Here is a 15,236-nt window from a genome sequence, read left to right as displayed (position 1 = left end):
CCAGTTCCTATTTATATAAGGTTGCTGGCTACTCCTGATTAGTTGAGCTTCATTTCTGTGTTTTAAATAGGCAGCTACAAGAAATAATTTAAGTTTTGCTTACATTTGCAAATCATGCAAGGTTGAGATCACTTATGAGACCTAACTGATTTTGTCTGCTCAGAAATTCTTGAGACCTGATCTCCATTTTAATTTAACAAATTTTTGGTGCTTTTCTTTTCCATCCAAACTGTAACTTATACATTGCTTTGTTGTACATATGTAGGCTCATGTCGTTTATGCGTTGAAGACATGTCCTGCTTTCAAACTCAATTGTAGTGTGTTATTATGGAATTTGTCCTATTTATTGGAATGGTGACCTGCTCTTTCCCAACTACAAGAGCTATGAGTTCTGGGGAGATCAGAGTAAAGATGCAGCAGAAGTGAAAACAGCTCTCCAACCCACATATGCAGCAAAAACAAACTTCACATGGATATAATGAGTCATTATCTAAAATTTAAAATACCTGAAAACATTAATGGTTATCTCATTACTAAGTAATATAAAAATTACAAGACAAGAAACCCAAATACTTTTATCTTCTAAATAGAAATGAAGCTATTTATATGATAAAATAGTCCAAAATTTAAGGTAAAATGCCAATAGAAAATATTTTAAATAAAAGAAAATTATATGTAAAAATGACAATGTCTGTATTAGATTTAATATTCTACAATAAAATAAGTTGAAACCTACAAAATGGAAGAAGGATTAAAATTAGGCAGATACTATGAGGCTAGTGAAGAACAAATACACATATCAATAAGCATTTAATGTATTGTGTCTTAGATTTGATATTAAATAATAAAAAGTAAACAAACCAATAGCATGGTAATTGCACCTTGATTGCATCAAACTGAAAAGATACAAACATTTCTCCATTCGAAGGTGTATTTATGGATTGGACTCATGCTGCATTCAAGCACTTTGGCCAGGACCCAACACTCACTGCCAAGATGAAAATCAGCAGGCTAGAAGTTTGCTTTTAAGATGTTCCCCAGCCTGTGACCAAGACACTTTGTCCTGGCTGTTCTTCAACTCTGACATACATTGTGCTGATATAAACGCAAACCCAGCTCTATGCCTACCAGGCATCTATATGGCTAGCGCTGAAAATTGGGCATTTAGGCATTAGGCAAGAGGTCTTCCCAGGTTTCCAACCAGACTTTCTAGAATTTCCCAAAAATACTGACTTTGTCTTTTTCAGACCCCATCTCCCAAAGAGAATCAGAGAGGGGTTCTGGAAGCCATTCAGAATCTCCAGCCTACTGCCTGGTAACAATGGACTTGATACAAAGAGGCAACCTACTGACCTCAAAGACACCAGCTCAGATACTGGGCATTGAATTCCTGATCCCCATGAAAGACCTCATCTGAGTCACATCAAAGTACATGCTCTTCTTCAGAGTTCACCTTCCAGACATGTTCCAAAACAGCCTGTCAAAACTATCTTGAGATGAACAAAATGTGATGAAGCTTCAGGTTCAGAATGCCTGCCTCATTTCTCTCTCCTGAAAAGTCTGCACCTGATGACTAGAGCTCTCACAGCTTAGGGAGATTAGCCTGTTAGCAGGCATCCCCTAACAGGACTTCCTGACCCTTTCTTCCTCTGAGGAGAGTGCCCAGGAATAATAGGGAACACATGGCCTCAACTCTCACATCAGTTGGTTGACAGATGAACTGATATCTGAGGAGGAAAAATGTGCAGGGAACAGCCTGTGTTCTGTGAATCCCTGTTTCCCCAGCTATGATGCCTGTGCAAATGGAGGGAGGATCCCCAAATAATACTGGATGGTAGACAGACACTGCCTAATACAATTAAGTAAATTTAAGGTGACTTTAAGGAGAACTTACCATATGTCATATACAAAATTATAATGAACTTTATTTAAAAACAGTTATAATTTGAAAGGGCATTAAAATATAATTTTAATAGGAAGCTGTGAAAATTATTTGCACTTTCTATGTAAATGATTGAGTTTTGGGTAATAATCTGAAGGCCATGGGCTTGAAAAAATATCTGCTACTTAATTTCATAAGAAATTTACCTGCAAATGTTTGCCATTTTTGCTCTCATTATATGAAATTTTTTTCTGGCAAAGAGCATTTCTATGAAAAACATTGTAGAAATTTTACCAATTTTGGTTATTAAAACAATAAAATTGTTTAATTTGTTATTATTAACCAAATGCTCCTACAGATAACATGTAGCACTAATGCTTTTTCTTTTTTTTTTTTTTTTGCCTTAGGTCAATTGCCTTTAATTTTATTCATCAAATTGTATTTACTGTAAATAAATAGACATTGCAGTTGTCATGTGCCCTATGGATTTGTGTTTTGTTAGAAATATGAATTCTCAGTCAAAACTCAGACCTATTAAATACAAATCTAGATTTTAAATAATACTTTGAGGTAACTTATATGCACATTAATGATTGCTAAGTGTTGTAATTTTATTCCTAAAAGGGGAAAAGTTTATATGAGTGTATTCATTTGTCAAAAACGTACAGTTCAGATTGTACGTTGCAATGAATATAGATTTTATTCAGAAAACCTAAAATCTTATAAAACTGAGGGGAATGGCTGGAAGTATAAATGAAACAAAAATGACACATGACTAGTAGCTATTGAAGCTGGGTGATGGGTCTGCTACACTTTTTTTTGTATTTTGTGTATTTTTTAACATTCTGTAATAAAACACTTGTACAGGCCGGGTGTGGTGGCACACACCTGTAAACCCAGCACTTTGGGAGGTTGAGGTGGGGGCGATAGTCAAACCGCATCTCTACTAAAAATACAAAAATTAGCCAGGGTGTAGTGGTGGGCACCTGTAATCCCAGCTACTCAGGAGGCTGAGACGGGAATTTCTTGAACCCAGGAGGCAGAAATTGCAGTGAGCTGAGATCACGCTACTGCACTGACTCCAGCCTGGGCAACAGAGCAAGACTCCGTCTCCAAAATAAAAAGACCAAGTTGATCTACACTTGGCTTTTAAGATCTTTGTTACCTTTGGGAAGAAGAAAAGAAAGTGTCGGGGGCACGAACAAGTCTAATGCGATTTCTTGGTTACACAAGTGTATTTATTTTGTAATAATTCATCAAGTGTTCCATAAATGTTTTGTGCATATATTTCTGTATACATGTTATATATCAATAAAAATTTAAATAGTACATAAGTGCATAATAATCCTAAATTAATATTTTAGAATAATAGTAATGTTTTATTTTAAAGTGGAACATATTTGCCCAGGACATCATCAGGTGTATATTAATGTTCCAAGTTATTTATTTATGTTTTAACCTTTGGGTGAGCCAGCTAGGTCTTTTAATTTTTACCTCATTCCAGTAAATAACATGGTTTTAACTTTTTGGAATGCAGCTTTGTTTTCAGCAAGGTTCTCCCCTGAGAATGATGCTCCCCAGGCCAGGACACACACACAGCACCTGTGCACAGGATGCACTGAGCACACACAAAACTGGGTGAATCAGAAACAGAACGAGTAGCAGAGGTTGGGTCTGCAAAGAATATTTAGTAGGAAATGCACGTAAGACTGTAAGGTCACAATTCAGCAGCAAACGTTTTTACATTCATTTGAGAAATAATTTATAACAAAAGCTGCTGGTTAAAACCGTGGTTTTGTGGCTTGGTTACACATTATAATCACCCGGAAAACTTTAAACCATCTTATTTTTTTGGATCTAACTCCACGGATTTTGATCTAATTGCTCTGTCACAACTTGGGCTTAAGGGATTTTGAAAGTTTCCCTTCCCGAAAGTGATTCTCATGCACCAGGGGTAAGAAGCACTGGATGGGGTGAGGGGTGCTTTAGCTGTCAGGGATTTCCATGTATGCTTCAGGATTTGCCCCATCGCAACCTTGGAGATTGGGGTTTTATAAAACATTCTTGCCCTGTTAAAAATTAAAAAGATGACTTTAAGATATACTTAGCTGTTTGGCTACATTGCAGAAAAAGAAAATGCCTTCACCAGAGATGTTTTCTGAGTTGGGGTTTTGCTCTGTCAGCCAGGCTGGAGTGCGTGGTGTGATCATGGCTCACTGCAGCCTTGACCTTCCATGCTCAAGTGCTCCTCCAGCTGCAGCCTTCTGAGTAGCCTGAGGACTGAAGGCATGCACCAACAGGCCTGGCTAATTAAAAAAAAAATTTTTTTTTGTAGAAATTGGTCTCACTATGTTGCCAGGGCTGGTCCCAAACTCCTGGCCTTAAGCAATCCTCTCACCTCAGCCTCCCCAATAGCTCAAACTACAGGCACAGGCCACCATGCCTGGTGTCTTTATTAAAATGTAGGTAGTAGAAAATTTAAAATTCATATGTGCCTCCCATATTATTTCTTAGAGAAGTGCCTCCCTTTTGAAATCTCAGGCTGCCTGCTCTAAATGCAGGATGCCAAGAAAGTAATAAAATTTGAAATTGGAAAATAACTGTCATCATACTGCTTGCATTTATGAATAACACATATGTAGAATTCATAAATAAAGATAACCTTACATGCAAATGTAAATGCAAATCTTTTACAGGCAGGGACAGTTTCCAGTGCGCAGAGCAAGCCCTGCCAGAAGATAATCCAGGAAAAGCCTATAATTCTTGCTTTATTCAACCCAGTGTCAAATCACATCTGTCACTCATGGCCTGAGGGGGCGGGGCAGGGCACTGAACTATATCTAATCATGGGTGCTGGAGTGAGAACTATCTAATCAGGTGCACAACAGGAGAAGAGGGGGTAGCTTTTTGGATCTGGGGGGTCCTTCATCTGTCACTCCAGCAGAGCTCAGGACACTAGAGCCACTTCAATTCAATTGCCTATTTTTTAGTTATTGTAACACTCCAAAAGATAACTAGTTTTCTCCTGCATTTTCCAAATGCGTGGCAAGCAGTGCCTCAAATCTACCACCCTGTTACCCCAGCCAAACTCTGGCTTGCAGTCAGATTTTAAATTTCCAGTTCTTTCCTGATATGCACCAACACCAACTACCCCTTTGTCATTGACAACATGATCAACTGTTCTTTATCATACATTTCAGACACAGTATTTTAATTCATCATTATTTCAAAGAGCAGTGGATGGCACTTTTAAAAAAAGATATTTTTATTTGTGAACATTTTACAGGAGATGAAAGCAAAGAATGATCCCCTGACATTCCACTGTTAAAAAACAAAAGAAAGAAAAAGAATAAAACAAAACAGAAAACCTTCGTGTGTCTTCCTTTAATCTTCAGTTGGCACAGACACCTCCTCAGAATGTCTTTGGATTGAGGTTTTACTCTGGAAAGTTCACAGGGCAATACATCCTCAGCTATCCTGTGTTATTTTCCTGGTTTTGAGTTTTAAAACTGAGGATTTCCCAAGATGCCAACAGTGGTCATTCCTCCTGAAGTGCCTGCTAAATTCCATCCCTTCGGTCATCTCCTCTCAGGAAACAGCCCAAGGTATGGGAATGCAGCCTGTTTGTGGATCGGTTCAATGCATTTTGCCTGGAAGCAATCTTCAGGTATACCCTTCCTCTAAAAGCAAACCCATTAGGACATTAAGATTTTCTTACCCTAACTCTTATTTTCCGTTCCTTAGAGACACATTGCTAGCCAGGCAATTGAATGCTGGTATTGAGGAAAACATTTTCTTAGATTGGTGAAGGGAGATAAAATATTTCTTTTTTAAAAAAATTTATTTTTTTAATTTATTTTTTTTAAGGTGGGGTTTCACCATGATGGCCAGGCTGGTCTTGAACTCCTGACCTCAGGTGATCCACACACCTCAGTCTCCCAAAGTGCTAGGATTACAGGTGTGAGCCACAGCGCCCAGTTGAAAATATTTCAAAGGACAAGAAAAATGCAATTCCATGAGGCAGTGCAAAAACCTGCAAAGCAAAATGCAACTCAGCGACACCGGAGAACAGCAGAGTGGCTCTTGGTTAAACGGACATGACCCACTTCACCAAGCCAAATGGGAGCAGGGAAAATGTTCCAAGTGATAGAATGTCTTGACTTGACAGTTGAGTCAGATATGCCTGTGTTTCAATTAGCATTGTCACCTCCTAATTTTGTCACCTTAAAACAAATTTTGTACTTAACTTCAGTTTTTAATTAACTGTAAATTACATTTTATCAGTAGAGCTTGAAAAGTAAGATAATATTTACAAAGTACATTAAGTTGATGAATTTTGAAAAAAAGTAAGTCGTAATATATTCTATTTGTTAAAAATTCTTACTTACCTATTTCTTTAGCAGAATGAGTGCAGTAAGTTTTCCAAGTTTGTTTTGTTTGTTGAGAGGTGATTTCAAGCAGAATCTAAGAGCTTAGTGTTGAAAGCGCCACCAGGCGTAAAGATAGAGATAGCCTCTTTCCACTATGGGGGTACAAAATGAATACATATCCACAAGCACGTGCAGTAGAGTAATTGTCAAATTATATAAATTTATCACAATATCAGTTGTTCTTTTTTTCAAAATAGAGAACTTGTGAAAGTGACTATCTCTGCTATGTATGCTGCTATCCAGATGTTTGAGGGTACTGCTAAGTTTTAGGAGCTGAGACTTGGCACCTCCTGGCAGTGTTCACATATAATTGTTTACTAAATGATTTGTTATAGAAATAATTACATTATATGTTTATTTTCAAAAGGAATACTTTGATGTTTCCTCTTGTGGTATAAAATGTAAGCCCTTTGTAATTTTCTTTCTTTTAAATCTTAGATTTGAATAATTTTTGCTAGATTCTTTAAACATGAAGAATTTTTTAAATCGAAAATTCAGTGAATGACCCTAACTGGGTAGTAGAAGTCTTAGACCATTGACTAAAAGCTCAGGCCAATCTTCAGCCTGCCAAAGTGGGTCATTGAAGGCCCAGTTAATTCTCCCTGAAGGTCTGCCCTGCAGGTGTCCCACCCAGCCTGCTCACGCCAACCATGGAAGGAGCCTTTATCACTGCCGGAAGACATAGAGCCTTGGTAATCTGGAAACTCGTAGGCAGATGCAGTTGGGGTTGAGATAGAATAAATGCTGGGAGGTTCTTTCTAAAATAAAATTGTTACTGTTCTGAGACTGTTCTAGACTTTGTCAAATAAAACTAATTAGGACTTACAGAAGAAGTTACTTAAGAAGTATTACAACAACAACAAAAAGTACAAATGATAAGATCTTTGAGGATCTCAAACATCAGGTGGAAAAGAGCTTTATTTCACAGGGAGGAGGAAACAAGTTTCCAAAAAAAAGTTGAAAAGGAAGCACAGGATGGAGGGTAGCAAAATCACATCCCAGACAAGAGAATGTTTCACCTTGAAGTCAGCCTGTTCTCAGGAGAGGTATGTATAAATAGGGGTTGTAGGCTGCCTCAGGCTGTGGGTGGGTCACAGCTCAGGGGCTGGTGGGTAGAAGAGAAACAAGCAAAGTATTGTTAAGAAGTACTCTGTTTTGACCACTGAAGACTAAATTACTGACCTGGTTGTTTATTGTTAAAAGTGTCCATGTTTGTGATAGGTTAAAAAAAAAGAAAGGAGTGGGGAGCACCCTCTAAGTCATAATGAGAAGCACTTTCTCTTCATTAAGCTGCTCTTGGAGAACAAAAGGGATGTGGGAATTTCTTTAATTACAGCTGTTTCCAGGACTACCATCCCCCACAATTGTTCCTTGCCCTAGACATCTCTTCCATTTGTCTGTTTGTGAGCTGTATTTTTATAATAAACTGGTAAATACAATTAGAGTTATTTGTTGAGGTTTTTTTAAATAGTCCTATCAAATTATTTAACCTGAAGAGAAGTTTATAGGAGTCTCAGATTTACAGGTAATAGCTCAAAAGTATAGATAGGCTTCTGGGACATGTGACTCACCTCTGTAGGGAGAGCGGTGATATGAGCCCTGAATTTGTGAGGTCCCTGCAAACTCCAAGTTGTGTCAGCATTGAATTTTTGGGCAACAAGTGGGTGTTGGAGAATCAGTTGATTTTAAGGAAACTTTACACATTTGGTGTCAAAAGTGTTGTAAGAAGAAAGACATTGCTGGGGCCTGGGCTGGAGAGAGACTCCATGTGTCTCAGGGAAGGTAGGCTCTGCTCTGCACACAGGCTGCTACATCATGCATTGCCCTGTGATCCAGGTGTCCTCCCAGGGTGAGAAGGACTGAAGACTTTGAGGGAAGAAGTTCTGAAAACAGATGCCCTCTGCCCTCCTGCCAACCTGCATCCACCACATGGTTTTCACTCCCTCTGAATGTACCCAGTGAATGTTGATGTGGTCAAGCCCCTCCCAGGACAAGGCTTCACCATCAAGATTTTTGCTCACAGTATCTTTCCTCCTAGACTTTCCCACCACACAAGTGCCTACAAGACTCCTGGCATATGCTCTACCTCAGACACTGAATCTGCAGCGGCAACCTGTTTTTTTTTTTTTTTTTTTTTTTTTAATCAACCCAGGCTTCTGTGTCACCTGATTATAATCTCATTTTCCTGCATGGACACAGAAATAAGAGCAAAGCCACACCTGGGTCAGTATCTGTAGCATGAACCAGTCTTTCCACCAGCCCTGTACTGTCTGCCACTTGTGGGTTCTTAATGGCACTTTCCCCTCTTTTGCCGTTTAGTTCCCCACAAACCCTTTTTTCACATGCACACAGTGTGCACAAGGCTACCCCTCAGTTGCCTGAATCTAACACTTACTGGAATTCAGATGTCCCATAGTTCAAGACCATGAGTCTAGACTTGGTTTTTGCAGAAGCAAACACAAATTACAAATGAGAGGCTGTAGTCTCTTATAAGACAGAGTCTCACTCTTTTGCTTAGTCTGAAGCACAATGGGATAATCATAGCTCACTGTAACCTTAAACTCTTGGACTTGAGCAGTCCTCCTGCCTCAGACTCTCAATTACCTGTAACTATAGGCATTCACCACTGTGCCTGGCTAACTTTATTTATTGGTTTATTTGAGACAGAGTCTTGCTCTGTGGCCCAGGCTAGAGTGCAGTGGCATGATCTTAGTTCACTGCAATCTCCACCTACCAGGTTCAAGCAATTCTCCTGCCTAGCCTCCTGAGTAGCTGAGATTACAGGCACACAACATCCCACCTGGCAAATTTATTATTTTTTTTTTATTTTTATTTTTTAGTAGAGACAGGATTTCACCATGTTGACCAGGGTGGTCTTGAACTTCTCACCTCGTTATCTACCCTCTTCAGCTTCCCAAAGTGCTGAGATTAAAGACGTACCACCTTGCCTGGCCAACTTTATTTTTAGTTTTTGTAGTGACAGAGTCTCACCATGTTGCTTGTACTGGACTCAAACATTTGGCTTCAAGAGATCCTCCTGTCTTGGCCTACCCAAATGCTGGAATTACAGGTATGAGCCACCATGCATGGCCTGGAAAACTTTTATATGTGCCTTTTATCTCTGCTGCTTTTAAATATATGTCAATCATTTGAACAGCTAAATAAGTCTTTGTTATTCTTTATGACACAGAATTGTCTTTATCTAAGACCTGGAAACTATTGGGTTTTTTGTTGTTGTTTTTTTAATTTGGCAAAGAGTTATTGATTTTTTATTTTCAATCTTTTAAAGTAGGCACAGCTCACCACAGTGGCTTATGCCTTTAATCCCAGTGCTTTGGGAATCGCTTGGGCCCAGGAGTTTGAGACCACTCTGGGCAGCATAACAAGGCTCCTTCTCTATAAAAAAGTTAAAATCAGCTAGCCAGGCATGGTGGCACAGGAAGCTGAGGCGAGGGGATTATTTGAGCCTAAGATCTTGAGGCTGAAATGAGCCATGATTACACCACTCTACCACTGTGGTTGGGTGAGAGAAGGAGACCCTGTCTGTAAATAAATAGAATATATATATATATATATAAACATATATATATATATGTTTTTCCATACTAAAAATAAGTAAATAAATACATAAATAAAATAGACATGGATTTGCTTAGAATAAAGCTAATTATAAGAGAACAGAAAAGTGTGCACGAAGAATAGGGTTGCCCTAGCAAATAATTCCATGTTATTAGGACACTCACAGATATTTCCTGCAGTATGATGGAAATGAAAGTAGGATGTCCTTATGTCAGGATGCATCAGCATCATAAAGCTAAACACTGGGGAAGAACCTCCCTTATGCATTATGAAAAGGTGAGGGTCCAGCTCCTGCCCTGATGGGCTACAAGGATGAGTTGTTGAGATGACGCATTGCAGGAACATGCATAGAGTAGTTTAATCTTTTTTGTGTGTGTTACACTTTCTCCATTTTATGCAAAAATTTTCCTAGTATAGTGTTAGCTTTTAAGTTTTGAGCATCTGGTAGGAAGGAAGCTGCATGCTGCAGGAGGTACCTGGGGCGGGAAGTTAATACAGACTGCAGTCACATGCATAAATATGGCCTAATGTAAAGTGAAAACAACACAAAAGCCTTTACTCTGTTATTCACACAAGTGTGTGAACAGAGACTTTCCATCTAACCAAGTTGCCACTAAGACTAATAAAGCCAGATTCCACTGGAACAGGACTATGGGTCACTCATGGCAAGGCATTAGGACAGAGCCCAGGAAGTTTTCATACTTGAGTCTGGGTCCTGGGTCTGTCCTGGTCTTCTTGAGTTTCTGTCTGCAGAGACTCCTCTGTGGCTGTTCTCACCACAGCCTGGTGCTGACTGTGGTTGCTGGTGCAGTGCACCTGCTCTTTTTCCAAAGAGAAGAAGGAGTTTGTCCCATCAAACATCTCCTCATTGTTGTGAATGAAACTCTGCAAAAAGTGCCTAGAAGCCACGCAAAGAAAAATCCGTGGCCTGCCTTGTTTTCAGCATAGTTGACACCTCCATTAGAAATTCTGCTTTTATCTGTACTCCACCCTGGGTGACAGAGCAAGACTCCATCTCAAAAAAACATCTGCTCTTCAGACTGGGCACGTAAGGAGCATCTGTATAAATCTCCAGCAAGGAAGAAAACCAGAGGACAGGTTAAGGTCTTGGAATTCACATCTGAGTACACAGACTCGGTTCTCAATCCTCTTCTATTTTTCTGTCAGCTATGACCTGAGTATGAACATGGCAGGCACACAAGAGTTTCAACTTCTGACAACCTGCCCTCCCTCTTGTCCCTCCTGCAACTCATGGTACTGAGAAGTGGCATAGGGCTGCCCAGATGAGATGATAAGAGAAACCTGGCATGGACAGGCCTGTCCTGGGCTGCCATGTGTCATCTGTAGGTGCCCACTGCCTCATCAGAGATGGGGGCAGAGTTAACATCTGCATTATCAGATAAGGCTTTAACATTGAGCCTTTGTACGGCTGGAACTAAAAGATGTCAGAGCACAATGAAAGAAATCTTGCCCTCTTGAAGTCTCTCAACAATGGAGGTAAATACAAAATCATCTTAATAATGTGGGTTCCTGGTTTCTTAAGTTCTGTTGGATTCTGTCACCAAGAAAGTATGTTAAACTCTTCAAGGTTCCATCCAATGGGTCCCTTCCTTCTATAAGACCTACCCAAAGACCCCACTATGCTACTGATTGCTCAGTCTCCTCCCCATGTCAACTCTTTATTTGTACACAATTATGAAAACACAAATTCCCCTTAATTCCCTGGAAAGATCTAAATGCAGCCTGGGTTCCAGGATAGAAGAGACAGCTGGGACAAAACTTTGTGTTTCTTACCATCTCTATGACTCAATGAAAGTCACCGTGTATTTTGGGTTTCCCCAGCCTTCCAGCATGCACAGTGGGGATGATGCTAGCATCTATTTCCGAGAGAATTTATCAGGTGTATGTAAGATAAAACATAAAAATCATGGTGTGGTGTCACCTGCAGATAATGTACACACTTAGAGATGGAAGCATGAGGAGAATAGGTGTGAGGTAGCATGGACCACAACTCAAACAGACCCGGGGCCTGGAAGTGTGATCTTGGGAAATCACTTCTCCACTAGGCTTCATTTTCATTCTGCTCCAGGAAGAGGTTGAAATTAAATGTAGATATTGTCCTCTGGCATTGATATGGTTTAGCTGTGTGTCCCCTCCCAAACGATATTTGTATTATAATGCCCCTGTGTTAAGGGTCTGAGGAGAGGTGACTGGGTTATGGGGACGGTTTTCCCTCATGCTGTTCCTGTAATAGTGAGTGAGTTCTCACGTGGTCTGATGGTTTTATAAGAAGCTGGCATATCCCTTGCTTTCACTCACTTCTTTTTTCAATCACCATGATTGGAAGTCTTCTGAGCCCCCGTAAAACCATGTGGAACTATGAGTCAATGAAACATCTTTTCTTTATAAATTACCCAGTCTCAGGTACTTCATCATTGCAGTATGAGAATGAACTAATATAGGCATTCAACTTTCTAGTGCTTTTGCATTATATTTAGAATCATATCCATGTGCCTTATCTCATCTATGTTAGGGGAAATCTTCACAAAGTCTCCTAGAACTATGTGTTAGTGATTCAATGTGTTACTTAACATCATGGCCCACTGCCTGATGTCAGTAACATGGCACTTGGTTTTTGAGAAAAGTATTATCTTGTAGGTTGGCCAGCAAGGACATAGGAGTCCAGCTCAAATGTGTTTTCTTCAACTGGCTTTAAGGCAGTGATTTAAAAAGGCAAAAGAGGTGAGGTGGATTCTGGATTAGTAGAGGATTGCTGGAAGGAAAGTAGGAATATGGAAAGTAATGAGACATGCACAGTCATCTGTTCCTGCTTCCTCACAGGTCACATGCAAATCCAGCGAGAGGAAGTAGGAAACATGAAATGGAAATTTGGGCTCTAACATCAGCAAACTCATTCTCCATGAACTTCAGTTAACCATATTGGTTCCAACCAATTTCAGCCAATTTTTAACAATCTCATAAGCAGAGAAAATTTTAGTGCTTCAACAAGCTGTTTCTTATCTTTCATTCTGATAACCCAATTTTTAAGTCATTTTTTAACAGTTTAGGGACACATATTCAGCTTCTGTCCAGTGGAATACAGAATAGGGTATCACTTATGTATTTGTTCAGAACTGCTATACCAAGGAACCATAAACTAGGAAGCTTATAGACAACAGGACTTAATTTCTCACACTTCTGGAGGTTGGATATTTGAGATCAGGGTGTCGGTATGGTTAAGCTCTGGTGATGACTCTCTTCTGAATTTCAGACTGCACACTTCAGGTTTTATCCTCATTTGGCAAAAGGAGGAAAAGAGACTTCTGTGTTTTTTTGTATAAGATTAGTAATCTCCATTATGAGGGCCCCACTCTGAGGACTTAATTAACTTCTACTCCCTTATAGTATTTCACTGGTGTAAAAATTTTAACACAAATATTGAAGGAGGATTATTGTAACTTTCAAGATTTTTTTTTTTGAGATGGAGTTTTGTTCTTGTTGTCCAGGCTGGAGTGCAGTGGCGTGATCTTGTCTCACTGCAGCCTCCGCCTCCCAGGTTCAAGCGATTTTCCTGCCTCAGTCTCCCAAGTAGCTGGGATTACAGGCATGTGCCACCACTCCTAGCTAATTTTGTATTTTTAGTAGAAGTGGGGTTTCATCATGTTGGCCAGGCTGGTTTCGAACCTCTGACCTCAGATGATCCACATGTCTCAGCCTATCAATGTTCTGTAATTACACATGTGACCCATCGAACCTGAACAAGATTTGTTTATAAGCTGTCATTTTTCTCCTACTGGGTTTTTTTCTATTTGCTCCCTCAATTTTTCTCTGTCTCTGTGTGAACCTGTTTGTCTAATTCTGTCTCTCTATTGTGTTTCTCAAACAGAGGAAGCAAGCTCCAATGCTGTGAGATGCTCTATGTACAGACCCACATGACCAAGAACTGAGGGAGTGCTCAGGCCAGTAGGCAGAAGAAAAGTCAGGCTCTCTGTCCACACTAAATCCTGCCAATTTTAACATGAGTGAGCTTAAAGACTGATGCTTTCCTTGTCCAGCTTCAGTTGAGATCACAGCCCCCATCTCATAAAAGACCTGAAGGCAGAGGTAGCCAAATAAACTGTGTCCAAATTCTGGTCCACACAAATTGTGAGATAATATATGCTGTTGAAAGGTGCTAAGTTTTAGGGCAAAGTTGTCAGAAAGGAGCAAATATCTAGCTTCATCTCCCAGGCCCCAGGATTCTCCATTCATTTGTGTATCTCTTCTTTGGGCTGTCTGCAGCCAAACTGGTCCCTTTCTAACCTCTGCCAAACACACACCTCTGAGTCTTTTCACTAAGGGTGGCTTCTCCCTGACACATTCTTGTGCAGGGGTGTCTCCCTGTTGTCATTCTCATCACGGATTAAAGTCACCTGAGTGAAGCCTTTGGGTCCCCCCATGCAATAATTTTCCAGCTCTTCTTCTCAACACTTTGCTTTATATTACAGCTCTTGCCTTTTCTTTCACATATACTTGCTTAGTGCTTTTTTTCAGCTGTTGTCAGACCATTTGGTCTTGGGAGGGGAGTGCAGGCATGATGTAATCATTTTTGTATGAAATGTTGAGTCCACTAGAGTAGCGGTGAGTGCCAGAAAAAAAGACTAAGTGAATATATGGGGGATCTCTAATTTCCCTTTCTCTTTTGACCACCTGATAATGTGGAGATTATTGATAACAACATGAGGTATGTGACTTTTACTTACTCCAGCTTCTCCAGCAAAAGTCAGTGGGAACCAGAAACACAGCAGGCTGTAACCACCTCCAGATCATCACTAACACTACAGTCTCATGCAGGAGCATCACAGAATGAATCAGGTACTTTTGTCTTTGTATCTTCAAGACCCCGGCTCCCCAGGATCATAAGGCACAAAGGAGCAGGATCTGAAGGTTCCACATACAATGAGTGACCTTGGAATTCTCCATTGCTCATTGTCTCCAACTTTTGGGGTGTGCTATTTATTCATGACGCATCCTTCCTTTATCCAGGGAAATTATTTTCTGCCATCTTCAGATGAGGACCTCAAGAACACAAAAAGAACTGGGATTTTCCCGGGACTTCAGACTCAGAGTCCAGTGCTCTGGCACATTTTTCTCTAGCCCATCTTTATCTACATAAGATGCCTCTGGAGTGGCCATGCCTCTCTGATTTGAAGGATCTTCAGAGTGAAAGCATTTTTTTTATTATAATTTAATTTTTTATTTTTATTTTTTTTTCCCATTTATTTATTTTATTGCATTTTACATTTTGGGGTACATGTGAAGAACATGCAAAATTGTTGCATAGGAACACACGTGGCAGTGTGATT

At 39.9% G+C, this 15,236-nt stretch overlaps 1 pseudogene across 1 annotated transcript in view; it reads right to left on the bottom strand.

Annotated features, from left to right (window-relative positions):
* Window positions 1–208: 208 nt before the first annotated feature.
* LOC116559062 overlaps window positions 209–15,236 on the bottom strand; it is a 34,438-nt pseudogene continuing 19,410 nt past the window's right edge. The window contains exons 3-4 of the transcript XR_004272284.1: window positions 6,271–6,404; window positions 209–1,794 (exon numbers count right to left, since the gene is read on the bottom strand). The product of XR_004272284.1 is annotated as an uncharacterized LOC116559062 (transcript). The remainder of the gene's footprint in view (window positions 1,795–6,270; window positions 6,405–15,236) is intronic.

The sequence above is a fragment of the Sapajus apella genome, unplaced genomic scaffold (genome assembly GCF_009761245.1).
Source record: "Sapajus apella isolate SASKATOON/1434 unplaced genomic scaffold, GSC_monkey_1.0 scaffold22, whole genome shotgun sequence".
NCBI lineage: Eukaryota > Metazoa > Chordata > Mammalia > Primates > Cebidae > Sapajus > Sapajus apella.
Note: the sequence above shows the minus strand (reverse complement) of the source record. Positions and strands in the feature narration are given on the sequence as shown.